This window comes from Acinonyx jubatus, chromosome D3 (assembly GCF_027475565.1).
Source record: "Acinonyx jubatus isolate Ajub_Pintada_27869175 chromosome D3, VMU_Ajub_asm_v1.0, whole genome shotgun sequence".
Taxonomy (NCBI): Eukaryota; Metazoa; Chordata; class Mammalia; order Carnivora; family Felidae; genus Acinonyx; species Acinonyx jubatus.
The window spans coordinates 45,771,622-45,789,195 of NC_069392.1; positions in this window are offsets into that span (position 1 = coordinate 45,771,622).

Here is a 17,574-nt window from a genome sequence, read left to right on the forward strand (position 1 = left end):
CTTCTCAGATCACTCCCTACCTTCGTAGCTTGGAGTCCCAGTCCCAGTGTCCCTGGCTTCTTTAACAAGACTCATACAATCTTCTACCTGGCTCTCTGAACTCTCTTCTCTTGCAAGTTATCCTGTGTACTACACTGTGTATTATTTCCATTCTGAAGATTCTCTGAAGTCTATATGGCTCCCAATTGCTCCTAGAATCAGATTGAAAATGCTAATTCTGGACTTTAGGGCTCTCCTCTGGTCATCATTCTCCTTAGGTGTCCTCATCACCTGCTGCAGCCCCATTCACTTCTGCTTTTGTTGGTAAACAGTCTTACTGCACTCCACACACAACTTACCTGTGGCCACATCAGAGAAGTAGCAGGGCACCAGTGCTTCTTCCTAAAATGTCATTCATTTCCTCTCTCCCGTACATGCCTCAGATTTCCTTTCTTTCTTTTTTTTTTAAAGTTTATTATTTATTTTGAGAGAGAGAGAGCAAGCGGGGGAGGGGCAGAGAGAGAGAGAGAGAGAGAGAGAGAGAGAGAGAGAGAGAATCCCAAGCAGGCTTTGTGTTGTGAGCATGGAGCCTGACACGGGGCTCAATCCCACCAACTGTGATCATGACCTGAACCGAAACCAGGAGTTGGACACTTACCTGACTGAGCCACCCAGGCCCTCTTGCCCCTGCCTCCCCAGATTTCTTTTGGAGGTCTTTCTTGTTAGGATCAGGCAAGCTACTTCTTAGCATGACTGGCATATATTTTCATCACCTTAAATGTAGGTGCAATCTACGAAGGTTACCACATAACTTGCTTCTTAGCAGACGGTAAACAAATTCTATCCCTTTTATTTCATTTGATGAGGAGGCTGCATTTTAAACTCTACTCTTTTGCTGTATGAGATAATTACTATGCAGTTAAACTTAGCCTCCTGCTAAACATAGATCCTAGAAACACTGCTTATAGAAGACCACAGTACTTTCCAAAGGGTGTTTGGATTAAAAAAAAAAAAAGGCTCGATTTTCACAGGAGTGTAGGAAATCCTGGATTAAGCAGAGTTAAATGGGTTTCTTTCTGCAGGACTACTTAGATATTTTAACAATGTATATTACAGATCTCCAATAAGGGATGTTTTATGATCCATCAGAATTAGGAATAGCTCTCCTCTCTGGGTCTGTCTTCCTTTGATTCTTTTTTATTGCAATGAAATGTAAATTTCAGGACATCAAGAGATAGAGACTGATCAAAAGAAGTTTGATTGTCTTTTTATTTCCCACACCATGCGGTGCTAAAAACCACCTGGGCATTTCTTATTCTCTGCCTGCAGGTGAAAGCCTTCAGGTTTCTGAAGTGTTCAGGGCCCAGAACCAGCTCAGGTCACTTTGTCCTTGGGGGAGGATGACAGAGGAAGCGCCTCCTTCTTAAAGCCAAGTCCCTCCCAGCACAAAAGGGCAGTTATTCCAAAAGGGGAAATGTGGTCTCAATCCTTCTTATTGCTTTTCTCAGGACAGAAACGGCAGGCCAAAACAGCAAAACTCAACCTTCTTACCTCAATTAGGACACTCACTGGCAGGTCCCTTCTCCCTTGATCTTAGTAGGACATTTCGGAAAAAGCAAACCTAACTACTCAACGATGAAGGATTTTCACGGGGAAATCACAGACTTCTCATGTTTTGTTCCCTTGTTGTTGATCTAGAAGCTCCATGTTCCAGCACCTCCCCCTGCCCACCATCTTGGTCCCCACCACCCCGGCAGACACCTCCACTTGTACCCCCTTCTCCTCTTACTTCCCTTCCCATTTGGAGGAGACAGATTGGGGCACTTGTCTCCTGTTCCTCGCTCTTTGTGCTGTGTTTCTGGAAGAGGCTGGTCCCTCCTGAATCCCACCTTCGGTGGGCAGCCCTGCCCCATGGCTCCAGCCCCCACTGGCTTCCAAGGACAGCCTTCTTCCCTTCCTTCTGCTGCTACTCTCTGAGTGCCTCCACCTTTCCTAATGCCTTCCCTTCTCTCTGCCCACAGCTCTGCAAATAGTCACTGCCAGTTTTTAAAGCCTCTTGAACCACCTGAGTTGGGTTTTATTTCTTGGTAGACCCTGGATTGTATGCTATATTTTTGGGAAAGATACAGGGGTTCTTGCTGTCCTTCATGTGAAAAACATCAGAGAGCACTCACAGTTTACTCTTGCTGCCTACTTCCTAAGACAGACAGGGAATGTGGCCAGATCTCAGGACCACAGGAGGTCTCCCGTGGCCTCCAGAAGGTGGGCTCTGCTGTGTTTGCCCAACCTTATGTGGCCAGAATCCCTTTTTGGTGGGGGGTATTTCGGGGACTAGTATTTCACAGAACCCACTTTGCAAAGCCCTGGGCCAGAGTGTATTTCATGGAGATGGGGAGGTGGAGGTGCACATTCAGTGGTTTGCCAAGGACAGGAATTTAGGAAGCTGATGGAGACTAAGCGGGAGCCACCTGTTTATTTTAGAGAATAAGAATGCCTTTGTACAAACTACTCTGGACCTCTGTTTTCTTCAACAATGTCTAAGTAAACCTTTGCTTGGCTTGAGGAAAGATATGCTATGGTATTTGAAATATATCCCAGCAAAGGAAAACGACTAGGGAAGGAGGGCAAAGGTCCTGGCTGGCTTCTTGCCTCCTTCCCGGAGGTGCAGATGACCGAGTGAGAAGCAGTAAGGGCATCTGCACTTAAGATGTGCACGTACTGCACATCTGCCAGTAAGGAGCAGTAGGGCCACAACTCTGACCTGCTGCTTCCCTGCAGTCACAGGGAATGATCCCTTCCTCTCAGAGGCAAGGGGACGTCCTTGTCCTCTCTGCGCTCAGGGGGATGGGTCCCAGAGATAGGCAAGGAAATGTTGGTGCCCACCTTTTTAAATTTTTTTACATTTTTAAAAATATTTATTCATTTTTGAGAAAGGGAGAGACAGAGCACGAGCGAGGGAGGGGCAGAGAGAGAGGGAGACACAGAATCTGAAGCAGGCTTCAGGCTCCAAACCGTCAGCACAGAGCCCAATGCGGGGCTTGAACCCATGAACCGCGAGATCATGACCTGAGCCGAAGTCCGACGCTTAACTGACTGAACCATCCAGGTTCCCCCCTTTTTAAAATTTATTTTTAATTTTTAAAAATTTTAATTAATTAATTATATGTCAGTGCCCACCTTAAATCTGGTACGTGTTGGAGATAGTAGGCATGCTGGGGTGGGAAATGACTTGGAAAGGTTTTTTCATCATTGAATTTGCTTGTCCTTCAGAAACAGAAAAGGTGGGAACTCAGTATACTCTTCCAGTAACCTCAAGGTCAGCGTGTAATGGTCAGAGGCCACGTGGTCTCTTTAAGATGTCTGGGGGGAAAAAAGCCACCGTACATATGGTGGGCCTGTGGGGGTTCAGGGTGAACAAGGGGATACCATGGAGTTCTGAGAACCCAGCAGAAGCCCCATGATATGTGGCTTATTCCCTTCCTCCCCCGAGCTTTTGAACAGCTGACTACCTGGTAACTCTCCTGGGACCCCTGTGAAGCCCCATTTCTGGGGCTTAGATGACAGACTGAACCAGTGACCCCTTGTGATGCTCCCTCAGTACTCTTGGTGCCACATCATTCTGTCCTTGTCCCCTCCACAGTCACATAGTGCAGGAATTGCTTTGTCATGACTCCTCCTACAAACAGGAGACTCTTCTTTGGGCAAACATGAACTGGGTAACTGGGAAGTGAGTCATAGTGTCATATGGGGCTCTTCCAGAAAATTCTGCCAGGCTGACCAGGAAGGCGGCCTTTAATATCTTCCAGGACCTGTCCTCCAAACAGGGGTTGCTGTGTTCCATGTGCGTGGCGCTCCTGGTGGTGGGCAGCATGGAAGCCTAACCCCTGGGGCTCCCTATGGGGACTTTCATGGTGAGACCTGGTTCATCTTCACTCTGTGGGAAGGGGATGGCAGGATTGGAGGCCTCAGTGAGGCTACAGTCTCTTCACTCCTCAGCTCTGGAAGGGATTTGGTGATCCAAAGAGCAGAAAATGAACCTGCTGCATATCGAGTTCTGCTCTTCACCCAGTCCTTTGCCTTTTGGCCAAAGACCCGGGATGGAAGTAACTCGATGGGCAGGGCCTCTCCCTTCTAGAAATATGCCAAATTATTTTTTCAGAACCCTACTCAGGCTCAGCCTCTGCTTTGAAGCTGTCCCTGACCTCTCTCTAGAGTGACCAACTTGTCCTGGTGGCCAGGATTTTCCTTTTTTTAGGACTGGAAGTCCTGTCTCCCAGAAAGCCACCCCCAGTCCCAGGCAAGCAGGGATGGTTGGAGGTCCTCCCCTACTCCCCTCCCCTGTCTGAGGCTGCAAATCTGTTATAGGGCACATCACACTGTGTACTCACTGAGTCTTCTCTGGGAGTCTGTGGGCCCTCTGGAGAGAGAGCTACTGTCTGAGGCAGCTTTATCTCCCCTCATGCCTGGTCCTGGTAGGTGCCCCATAAATATTTGTTGAGCATGTATCACTGCTCAAGGCATAGACTCTGGATAAACAGCTCGCTCCCAACTGCAGTCTCAAGAATGACTAGGCAGAAATTCTACCTAAGAATCGACACGGTGGATCCCTTAATACCCCACATCTCTGATGGGTTTGCTTTATTCCCGACAAAGAAAACTGGGAAGCTCAAACTTTGCAATGATTATAAGGGCTTTATAGTCCAGAATCCCTTTCTGTAGCAGATAAACTTTTCTTACTTAAGAACTATTGACTTTTTCTGAATGTTTATTGTAGATCATTGGAAAACACCAAGAAGAACATACAATGACCCACAGTTTCATCCTTGGAGAAAATCACTGTTATGTAGTGTATCTCCTTTACAAAAGAAAAGTCAAATCGTAATTTTGTAGCTTGTTTCCTTATCTTTTAATACGTGAACATTTTCCTGTGTATTGTAGAGCATTCGGGGTGCCATAACAAAATACAATAGACTGGGTGGCTGAAACAACAAACATTTATTTCTCATGGGTCTGGAGGCTGATAAGTTCAGGGTCAAAGTGCCAACAAATTCAGGTCTGGTGAGGGTCTGCTTGCTGTTCTCCCACACTGTGGTCTCACATGACAGAATGGGCACGAGAGCATTCTAGGGTCTCTTTCAATAGGGCACAAATCCCATCCTGCGGGCTCCACCCTCATAACCTAACCACCTTCCCAAACCTCCATCTCCTAATGCCGTCAGATTGGGGATTGGACTTCCACATTATGAATTTTGGGGGAACAGAAACATTCAGTGTATAGCACCTCGTCAGTAACATTCTTCTACCAGGTGATTAAAAATAGATTTTAAGAATTTTTATAAAAGACAAAGGAGGAATCATCAGTTTTTATTTGTACGTTTTTAGGATGCTGATTAATTTCATCATAAAACATGTAAAATTAACATGTTAATTAAAAAAAAATCAAGGCTATTCCAGAAGAGAGAGAGAAATCTCACTCCCCAGGGATCATCATTGCTAACGGTTTGATATCTGTCTTTCCAGACATTTTCCCGTGTACAGGCACACATGCTCATGTATATGCAATCACACGTTACTAGGAAGGCTGAACGTGCCTGACAAATAGATCCAGAATGCTTTCCAGACATTGGAAATTTTCATTTCTGAAGGGTTTGTTCATGCAGTTTGCTTTTTTTTTTCTGGTTTGGTTTCAATTTTTCATATGGATGGATATGATCATTTTAGCATATTTAAGGATATGAAATATTTTATTTTAAAATTGTAATTTATTTTTACATATTAAACATTTTATATTAAAATTAAAATATCTCCTCCAAATTTAATTTCTTTTAGCCATTTTTTTCTCTTCAGAACTGTACATTTTAATGGAGTCCAATATACCAATATTATCCTTTTAGTTTCTGCCTTGGGCTCAAGGTAAGAAAGGCCTTGGCCACCTCTAAACCATAAAATAAATCAATGGCTAAGTATAAATTCCCATTTTATATTTTAATTTTTAATCCATCTGGAATTCATCTGGCATAAGGAATTACTCAGTAAGAATCCAAATTTACTTTTTTGCCCCCAGAAGGCTAGCTAATTGTCCCAACATTTTTTTCCCTTTAATAAGAAATGCCAGCTGTAGTATTTATATGCAGTGTACCCATTACTGTTATTCTCCAAATTATTCTAAAACTGCAGTTTTGACTTTTTCCCTTAACCAGTGAAATTTAGAATGGCCCAATCTCTGAGGCGTGGGCTTCATTTGCTATTTCTTTCTATGATATTCATCTATTTATATCTGGTACTACTTTGCTGTAGTCAGTGAGTATGATCTGAACTAGGTGGAATTTATTAAGGCTTCTCTGTAATATAATATTGTTTTATTTTGGCAAATGTCTTATTTTGTAAATGTTGACAAGAAGATACAATCTCTATATAGTATACACCTCTCGCTCTCTCTCACATCTGTAATTTCTATCACTGTTAAGTGTGTGGTTATGCTTTTTTCAAAAGAAGAATTTGACTCTTGGAACTTGGTTTGTTGGGGAAGGAGACGCTTTTGAACTTTAGATTAAGTCATTGCTAGATTTGCTGGAGAGTTCTCATTTTTCCAGTTATTGAAATATGATTGACATAATGACACTGTTTAAGGTACACATCGTAATGACTTGACATACGTATATATTGTGAAATGATCACCACAATACGTTTAGTTAACGTCCATCACCTCGTATAGTTAAAATTTTTTTTTCTTGTAATAATAACTGTTAGAATCTATTCTCTTAGCCACTTTCAGATGTACTGCACAGCAGTGTTAACTGTAGTTATCACCATTATTTTTTTTAATTAATTGCCTTTTTAAGTTTATTTTTTAGAGAGAGAGAGAGAACAAGCAGGGGAAGGGCAGAGAGAGAGAAAGAAAGAGACTCCCACGCAGGCTCTGCAATATCAGCACAGAGCTTGATGTGGGGCTCGAACCCATGAACCCTTAGATCATGACCTAAGCCAAAACAAAATCAAGAGTTGGATACTTAATGACTGAACCACCCAGGCACCCCTCACCGTTATTTTATTAGAGAGTTTTGCACAAAGTCTTGGGAGCACATTTTCAGGTAATTATAACATGCTACTGCACCTTTTTAAACAATAATTATTCTTTTCCTTTCAACCATGCCGACTTATTTTATTTTTGATCTCTTAGGTACAGAAAAGAGTTGAGTTTAGTGTTTTGGTTCAAGATGAGAGGTATTTTCCCCCATTGATGGCTTCATCCTTTATGTATGGTTGTTTTACTGGTTGTATTTATTCTTACTTAATTTGCATTGGTGGTGGATGGTATTACTTGTTCTCAGTCATTCATCCACCCCCATTCTTAGCCGTTATTCCTAATGGGCAGAGTGTACTCTCCTTCCTGCCTCTTTGACTTTGGGCTTTGCCATGGGCTTGCTCTGACCAGTGTGGTATGGATAGAAATAACAGCAGCCAGTTTTGAGCAGGGATTTTAAGAAGCACTTTGAGTTTGGCTTTTCCACTGAGTTCTGCCCCCTTGCATAAGAAGCCCCAGAGAGTGACTGCATCTACATCTTAGGACATAGAATGAGAAGACTCAGGGAGCCCAACAGAATTGAGTTGTGCCCAGCAGCACTGCCAACCTGGAAACCTGCAAGCAAGAAATACATGCTTATTGTGACAACCCTTTGAGATTTAGAGTTGCTCATTACTGCATTTCCCTTCCCTTTCCCCATCCATTCCTTAAAACTCTCTTCTTTCTTCCTTCTCTTCTATCCATTCATCATCAAAAAACCATTAGCAGACTAGAATGAAGTAGACATTCCAAGCAGGAATAAGGGCCTGTGTGCAAGGTGGGAACAGGGGCTGTGTGGGGCTAAGACATTAGCCATAGAGAGGGGGCTTGAGAAATATATTCAGGATAATGAGAGTCAGGTATCTTACTATTGGAAAAGGAGAGGATATATATGGAAATGGAGACAGCTAGAATTAGGGTTGCCAGATCTAGCAAATAAAAATACAGGGTACCATTTGGAACGTATTTATTCTAAAATTTATTTGCTTATCTGATTCAAATTGAACTAGACATCCTGCATTTTTTCTGGAAATCCTAACTGGAATAAACCCTGTAGGGTTGGATTGTAGTGTAGAGGAAGCTGTGTGAGCTAATGGATTTTAATATGTATAGATAAATATAGAAATAAATACAGATATAAATATGGTGTGTGTGTGTGTGTGTGTGTGTGTGTGTGTGTGTGTGTGTGATGTATTCACATATATATTTTCTAGCTCTGTCAACTCAAAAGGTTTGGGGACAATGATACTCTAGTAAGCCATGAGCATACTTAGTGTCCCGATCTTGGTTTCCAAATATGCACAGGAGTTCTATTTTTTGTTTTTTTAACCGGGGCTCCTGGGAGAAATGGCCTGTTTCAAAGTGGGGGCAGGAAAAGGGCAAGCTGCAAAAGGACAGAACACTTCATTGTGCCAGACTGTAGGGAAGTGCTCAATGAACGTTGGGGAACACTGAAGCCGTCTTGACATAACTCCCACTGGCCAACTCGGGGATGGTTTAAGCATCAAAATAAATAAAATAGAAACTGATATAAACCATTGAATTAAAAAAAAATTCTTAAGTTCACACGGACTAAATAAATAAATGAATGAATAAATTGGGCAAAGAGAAAGCTCTTTATAATAGAAAGAATGATGGTAATAGAGATATCACTATATGGCAGTTTTCATCATGATAAGGCACACCAGAAATATCAATGGATGCTAAAGTTAGGGTGTGAGAGTGTACTGAGGAAGAAACGTTTACATAATTCCAAAGTATCTGCCATAAAAATACTTATCAGTTACAAAAGGGAAGAAGTATCTTTGCAGGAGATACCTGGCAGATACCAGCTTAATGAAGTCATCAAAGCTGACACCACTAGTAAGAGCACAAATGGATATTGTGAGCTGCCCAGCAGGGTGCAGTAAAAAGAACACATTATCTGTAAAATTCCAGGCAAAATGCAAAACCTGGCTCTAATCATGAGGAACTATTGGACAAATCCAAACTGAGAGACATTCTGCAAAACGATTGGCCTATAATCTTCAAAAATGTCAAGATCATGAAAGTTAAGAACACATAGGAATTGTTCCAGATTAAAAGAAACTAGACACTCAGCATGACTGGGTAGACCATGTGGTCCTGGATTTGATTCTTTGCTACAAAGGACATTATTGAGACAATTGTGAAGCTTCAGTGAATGTCTGGGTGAAGGGTATGTAGGGATTCCCTCTACTATCCTTTCAACTTTTCTGTAACATAGAAACTCATTAAAAGTAATTTTTGAAAAAAGGTAACTAATTAAATATCTATTTAATTGTAGCTTTTCTACATTTTTAGCTTCCTTGATTTTTGTGCTCTTTTCAAAGGTATATATACTCTAAGTTGTTGCTTCTTTTCTCAAATAATGTATTTAAACTTATATTTCTGAATTTATTACATCTTCCTTTGAAGTTATTTATTCCTTTTAAATAGCATGGATTATTGGGGCTCTTGGGTGGCTCAGTCGGTTAAGTGTCCGACTTCAGCTCAGGTCTGATCTCACCGTTTTTGAGTTTGGGCCCCAGGTTCGGCTGTGTGCTTGATAGCTCAGAGCCTGGAGCCTGCCTAGGGTTCTGTGTCTCCCTCTCTCTCTGGCCCTCCCCAACTCGCACTCTGTGTCTCTCTCTCTTAAAAATAAATAAACATTAAAAAAATTTTTTTTAATAGCATGGATTATTCACTTTTTTATACACATAAAAATATGTGTATATGCATATATGGTTATAAGTAGAATATGTATATTATATGTATATATAAGTATATGTGTATATATATAGTATATGTATTTGTATTTGTATATATACAAGTAGTATATATATATTTGTATGTAATATATGTACATATAATATTTGTATACACACACACACACACACCCGTGTGCCTATAATATATATGTATATCACTTGCCTATAAATATACATATTATACATATTACAATACAAAGTTACATGTATGTAAATTATACGTGTAACCTTGTACATGGTAGGTCTACCTCTTTTCCTTGCATATTCTAGACAGTGCTCCACTACTTATTGCCATTCATGTTTCTCGAGGGAAGTTTGAGAGTTATCTAATTTCTTTCTTAGGTCAATAACTTATTGCTTCTGCCTGGATGCCTATTGGATACTTTCTTCATATATGAAATTCAACAACTTGCCAGATTTGGTTTGCTGTGAGTTTATTATTATTATTTTAGCTAGGATAGAGTGAGTCTTCTGAGCTCTATATACAAATCTTCTTTTATTTCACAAAGATTTTCTTCTGTTGTGAATTTTGATATTGTCATTTCTTTTTTGTTGTTGTTGTTATTTCCTCCAGGCTTAGAAGTTACTTATATATTAGATCTCCATTATTGGTCTGCCACATAAACCATATTCCATCCAATTGTTTTTATCTTTTTAATTCTTTCTCCATCCATTGTAGGTGATTTTCACAAACCTGTGCTCTTTGCTACTATCATCATGATTCTATCGATTTAATTCTGCTTCTAATAGCATCTTAGAATTCTACGCTATTATTTGTCTCAGGCACATTCACTTAACTCTTCTAATTGCCTTTCCATCCAAGTTTATCTTGCTCCATCATCTTTCATTCCATTTCTTTGGTTACCCTGGGAATGCAAAGTAGCTGCTGTCTAAAAACTTCCTTTACTTCCAGATTAAACCATCATTTAAACTTTTCTTTATTCCTTACATATTAGTTTCAGTCCCTCTTTTTTGTTGCTGTTGGGAGAATTACTGCTCAGGTACCACACTGGTTCTTTTTGAATGGGACATTTCTCTCCTGAATGGCTATTTATTCTACATAGTTATGTAGAGTTTCACTGTATTTTTTACCTAGTCATTGTTTGGATCCTCCCTGTACACCCTGATCTGGAGGCAGGATGGCCAGTGTTAACACATTCTGTTTAGCCAGTGAGCTGCCTGAGGAGGGTGTAGATGAAATCAGGGCATGAGAAGCTGCAGCTAGCAAACTAGTCTTTCTAATAATTACATCTTCTTTTTACCCTTAGTAAATTTAAAAAATTTTCAAAACAGCTGGTGTCTAAGCAGGACACAGAAACCATCTGAGTATTGAAATCCATGGAATTAAACACTGGCAGTTAGTTCCATGGGGGGTGAAAGAGCTCAGAAGGGAAACAGGACAGCGAGGCAACTGGGAGATAAGCAACAGCGGGAGTACCCGCTCCCAGGCTGGAGAGTCAGAGGCGGGAGGCAGCGTTCCTGGAGCTTGTGGCAAGGTCACCTGCGGAAGCTGGCTGCTTGAAGGCAGAGTCCGGTGGGAGCTGGAACAATGGAGAAGCACCTTCACTACTGAGGTGTCTCCTAAGGCACAGAAGGAGGAGGTAAAATACCCTAAATTCTTCCTTCTCCTATCCTTCTAATCTCCCAGCAGTGCCTCCCATTGGCCAAATCCTGCCAGAACCAGCTGACACAGGGGCCAGGATGATGCAGCTAAGAGCTGTCAGCCACTTTATAGTAAAGACCAGAGCAGAGGCAGTAAAGATCAGGACTGGCAAAGGTTTTGTACCTTAGAGATTCTGTGTGTGTGTGTGTGTGTGTGTGTGTGTGTGTGTGTGTGTGTGAAGTTATATCTCAAACTAAATAGCTATACGCCCACACGTTCACACACACACACATACACATATAATGTGAGATCTGCTTTCTGTATGTTTTATAGCATATTCGAAAATGCTATTTTTATACATTTATTTATTTATTTTTTAAAGCTTATTTTTATTTATTTTGAGAGAGAGAAAGAGAGTGAGAGACAGAATCCCAAGCAGGCTCTGCACTGTCAGCACAGAGCCCAATGTGGGGCTCAAACTCGCAAGCTGTGAGATCACGACCTGAGCCGAAGTCAAGAGTTGGATGCTTAAACGACTGAGCCACCCAGTTGCCTCATATACCTTTATTTATTTTGAAATAGTAATCTTTTGGGGTTCTCAAGTAGTCCTAAAACTTTTCAGTTTTTTAGTTGACTCCTTTGGGTTATAAGTAGGACTGATTTTTATCTCATCATGATTCCTGTGGCCAGTCTGTGACCCTTCCTGCTCCTGGGAAGTCTTAGGTCAGCATGGCCTCAGACGGAAGTGTACGTTTGGTACCCCAGTTGTGTCTGGATTCTAGAGCAACCAGTTCAGTACCCTGCAGGTCAAGAGAGTCCATGCTGCCTCCATTCTGATGGCCACAGAGATTTAATACTTGAAGCTCTTTCATGGGAAGACCTGTTCTGCCTGCCTGTAATCCAGGGGTTCTACTCCCATAAAACAGCCCATGTTTCTCCTGGAGCATCTGATTCTATAGCAGTTCTGGGTTTTACTCTGGAGTTTTCCTCTGCTCACATTAGTTCCCAGCGCTTAGCCTAACACAACTTCTAGAACAGTCCTGCAAATATATGTCACATATGCTGCCACTACTCCTTACTTCAGATTCAAGGTTGACATCATTAAGTTTAATTAACTAAACTTATTAATTAATTGAGTGATTAAGATTAATTGATTATGTTCATTGTTTATTTGTTTTTTTTTTTTTTATAAATATGACCTCAGAATACTTCTTGAAATTCTACTAGAAGGCTCTGCCAGTGGCATATGGAAGGACAACATAGTTTCCATCCCGGGCTTTGTAGCAAAGTCCAAACTCCAGATCAAGCTTCAGCAGGCGATGGTTAGTTACAAGGCAATAAACCCAAGGTGTCCCTTCAAGTGTGAGCCATTGACAGATTCTACTTTTGCCATTTTTTTTCCTTCAGAGGAAATCTCACCAGGAAACACCGAGCAGTAACAATAACACAAACAATGGGAAATCAAGATTAAAAAGCAGAACATCTCTAGATAAAGAGTGGGATTCAGAATTCCATTGGAGGCTTTCTTAGAATGGGTTCCCTGGAAACAGACTCTGAGATAAAGGGTTGCATACCCTCCCCAGGTTTCTTGGGGCGTGCTTCTGAGAAACGCATCTGTAAAGAACAGAGGATGACAGAAACAAACAGGGAGAGGCTGGCCCTCTGAGCCATTTGCATCTGAGGCTTCAGCTGACTCTCCAGGGAGCTCTCAGGAGAATTTGGTTGGGACAGAACTCTTCAGAATTGTCCCAGGTCGAAGTCAGGGCTAAGACTTTATATTTCTACATCAGCTAGTCATTGACTGTGGACTGCTCTCAGCAGAGGAGAGGGCAACCTTGGACAAGGCAGTTCCCGGTGGGATATTATGTCACCTACTTAGTGCATGGTGTTTTTTTCCCCCTGCCACAGACTCTCTGCTGGATCATCTGGCCAGGTAGCACTGCAGATTGCACCTGCATAACAATAGGAATTTAAAAAGGTATAAATTATACCTTGTTTTTTAGGTTGGAAGGTATGTTCCCCAACATTCCCCAGTCTACCTGACCCCTAAACACCCTTCATTGAGATAGTGGCTTCCTGAATCCTCTTAGAACTTCTCTTCGACATTTGGAGCTCATGTCTCTTACCAAGATACTCCAAAGACACTTTCCACTTTCTACAAATCCAGCTGATTAACATGACATCACTGGCATTGTGGACCAACGTGATATTATGTGAAATCTCCAGAATGCCCAAGTCCCTTCGGACCATGTTATGACAGAGGCCCTGAGGTGTTAACAGAGATTTAACAAGGCCCTGGGGGAGAAGGGTAACTGTTTACTACCATCCATCCTGTGGGAACATCAACTTCTGATCCTTCTTTCCCATAGGGATGGAAAAAAGTTAGCTGGTTTAATAGCTATGGATATGCTGAAGATCGTGTTAAAGATACCACAAGTGGTATAGTGGCTGCAATGGAGACTTCTATTTGGTCATGTCTGTGGTAATCTGTGTGCTGAAGCAGCCCCGTGCTGGCCCATGAGCACTGACTTACATTTGGAGGAGCCTTGGGAGATGGTTGTTAAGCCTTTGGTGGGAGCATTACACCACGAAACTTGGCAAAGTCTACAAGCCTCCCCCAAACCTTGGAAACACTGACCAGCACACCACTGGTGGTAGTCCACTGTCATCCACCACGATCAATACAGGTTTTATAGGGTCTAGAGTGGTGAATTAATGGGGATACCATTCCTGAATATATTCCTGAATGGGCACTGATTTTTGCCATTCTCTTCTGGATATGATTTTTTAAAAAATATGTTTGCTATTGAGGAAGGCAAGGGGGACATTTCAGAGGTTTCCACGTGGCTTTCTCCACTGCAATAGCTCTTATTCCACAGGTCAAGAATCTGATATAAGGGTTCTGTCATTTATCATGTATGCCCATTCTAGTTTTATATTTAGGTATGGGGAAATGATCCCTGGATGAATCTATGGACCCAGTGGACCCACAGGGAGTTGCACCTGGGCTCACAACTGGACTCCATATTCTTCAATTACAACAGAAGTTACAATGGTGCTTCAAATCCCTGGGAATCAAAGTCAACTCAGACTCTGGATCCAACAATACTTGTAATATCCTATTATCCCTATGTGACTAAATGGCTATAGGTCACTTTGGGGGAACAACTGGGAGAATTACTACTGAATATAGTTGCTGTGCTTTTCCAATGCCTTTTTTTCCTGGGGACCTGACTTCTCTTTCAGTTGTTCTAGAAACAAAAGCTCTGGTACAGAAGCCTGGTGAGCAATCATGACCTTTTATTTGGGCCTGCAGACTTTTGATGATTCATTCTTGATTTCCTTTAGTGGGATAATTTGTGCAATACCCTTGCTAGCCGTCCCTAGGAACACCATGTTCTATTTACCATATCCATAGCTCTCTGAGGTTCCTGGCTGCTACTCTGACTTTGCTTTTATTGTGATAATTGCTTTGGATGGTGTGATGCTGCCACTAGACCTCTATTATTTCAAAATTTTCATCGTTTTCAATGAGTTCAGTTCTGTAATGGCGTTTCCTACTCTCAGCCTGGGCTACAGAGGATAGCCACCACGAAGCTTCTCAGCAATGCTCATGCTCCTCTCCCAAGCACATTCCTTCTCTCTTTGGTAAAAGGGCATCCTCTGGGACTTCCTAAGGCACATTGCTGGCAATGGGGAGTTTCCAGACCTACCTAGTATATGCCCTTTTACTAGTATATGCATACCCACTTCTCCGAGCCTTGAGATGCCTTTCCAGGCCCCTTGATATATCAGTTTTGGTATTTCTAATTCATTGGGCCATGTGTTACACATTTTCCAAACTTCTAAGAGCCATCCTAGCATCCTAGCAGGGGTATTTGCCTAGATTTGTATATCATGGGAGAGTAGTCCATGCTGGTAAACTCACCTTAATTCAACTTTGTATTCCATGCCCCCACCTACTAGTATCCTTTCCCATGCCTGCTGGTACATATTGGCCAGATCTTGCAGCTCTTTTGGCATATAGTCCCTATTCTCCCTTAGCTGATCCAGCACATCCCAGTTAGGGGGTGCTGAGATCTAACCTCATAATCTGTCTGGTTTCCAGGAGGGGCAATGGGGACAAGCATTGTCTTTTAAGGCACAGCCTCAAATCAGGGTCCAGTTAGGAGATTGAAACTGCACAAGTAATTTAAATAGGGAATATTTAACCTAAAGAATTATTAATTAGCAAAAGATATTCGACTACCAAAAGGAATAAGAGAGGACTCTAAGGAGTATAGAAATAGCATATGTGGAAAGCAGCTACTCCTGCTGGGCTGAGGAAGCATGAATAAGGAAGGACCGAGAAGTTAGAAGAAACATGTCCTCTGTTCTGTTCCTTCCAGACCCTCTGGACCCAGACCTCCACGGAAAGGGCATGGCTACCATGGGAACACAGTGTGCTCATGAAGAAGAGACTTACTAGGTGGCACAGCTGGAGCTTGGTCTGCAGGAACAGCTTTCTGGGGAGGGTTGGAGATTGGCAGCAAGGCAGGGAGGAGGGTGGAGGTCATCCAGGAGGGCTGGAGAGTGAGTATCACCAGGCTTCCTGCATGCCGATCTGCCGGCAGCCAGGCCAAAGAACAATGGCACAATGGGACCAGAAAGAGAAGTCCCTTCCTGCGGCTAAGGCAGTGTCACTCCAGTGCCCTCTATGGACCAATATATTTCACCAGCTGAGAAGGGAGAAATGATTACCAGGTCTTGCTCCAGGCTCCCAAAGTGCGACTGGTATCCTTTGAAAGCCTTGCTTACAAGGTTGGCCCTGGGTTGGCATCTGGGAACTTGGGTTCTGGGAGGCTTCCCACCATTCCTAGAACTGATAAGAGTGGCTCACTGTGCGTATACTCTTTGTACACATTGTTTATGCTGAACACCTGCTTTCCTTCTGGGATTCTGGAATTTGGGTATGTGCCCGGCAGAGACTACTTAGATGACCAGCCCCCACCCCCCCATAAGAGCTCTGGGCACTGAGTCTCCGATGAGCTTCCTGGGTTGGTGACATTTCGCATGTGTCGTCACAACTTGCTGGTGGAGAACCAGGTGCATCCTGTGTGACCCCTGTGGGAGAGGGCCCTTGCAAGCATGCACCTGGTTTCCTCAGCACTTCACCCCGTGCGCCTTTTCCCTTGCTGATTGTGCTTTACATCATTTTGCTATAATAAACTGTAACTGAGTACAATGATATGCTGAGTCCTATGAGTCCTCCTAGCACATCATCAAACTTGGTGTATGTTGGGGGGTGGCCTTGGGGGCTCCTGATGCACTAGTAGAGACACCTGCTTCATTTGAGATCTCTGAGGGATCTTCAAGCAAATGGGGGTGCTATTTCTTTTTTTTTTTTTGAATTTTTTTTCTTAATGTTTATTTATTATTTTTGAGAGAGAGACAGAGCATGAACAGGGGAGGGGCAGAGAGAGAGGGAGACGCAGATTCCAAAGCAGGCTCCAGGCTCTGAGCTGTCAGCACAGAGCCTGATGCGGAGCTTGAACCCACAAGCCGTGAGGTCATGACCTGAGCCAAAGTCAGACACTCAATGACTATGCCACCCAGGTGCCCCTGGGGGTACTACTTCTAACAAAGGGGTGTGGGCCTTGTCTGTAGATCCAGGGAGCCAAGGGGGTCTGAGAGAGAGCTGAAAATTCTCATCTGCATTACTAGAGATCCCCATCTCACGTCCCAGAGTCTGACACTTTCTCTATTAGGGCCCTGATCTTGGCAGAGGAAACCTTCCAGGAGGAGATGTTGACTTTCTCTGGAACTCTGCCACTCTTGTGATTAAGTTCCGAACCTGATCATTCTGTCTGCCTGCCCACAGGCTATAAGAGATCAGCACTTTCTTAAATGTGGCCTAGAAGGCCATCAGGCTTTCACGAGTTTGCATGAATTGTCCAATAGTCATCCCGAGCTTGTCATAATCTTTCTTCAAGAAGTCAAAGGCCCCCAGCAAGGACTACTCAATTCCTTTTATTTAACATACGTCGCATACTTCTCGAGGGCCAGAGATGCCGCAAGGGCCAGTGCACTCACTTCCACCCGTGAAAATGTTAGCAGTTGGAGCCCCGCAACCACCAGGGCCTCTCCCCCACCCCCACCCCCACCGACCATTGGGGGAAGGG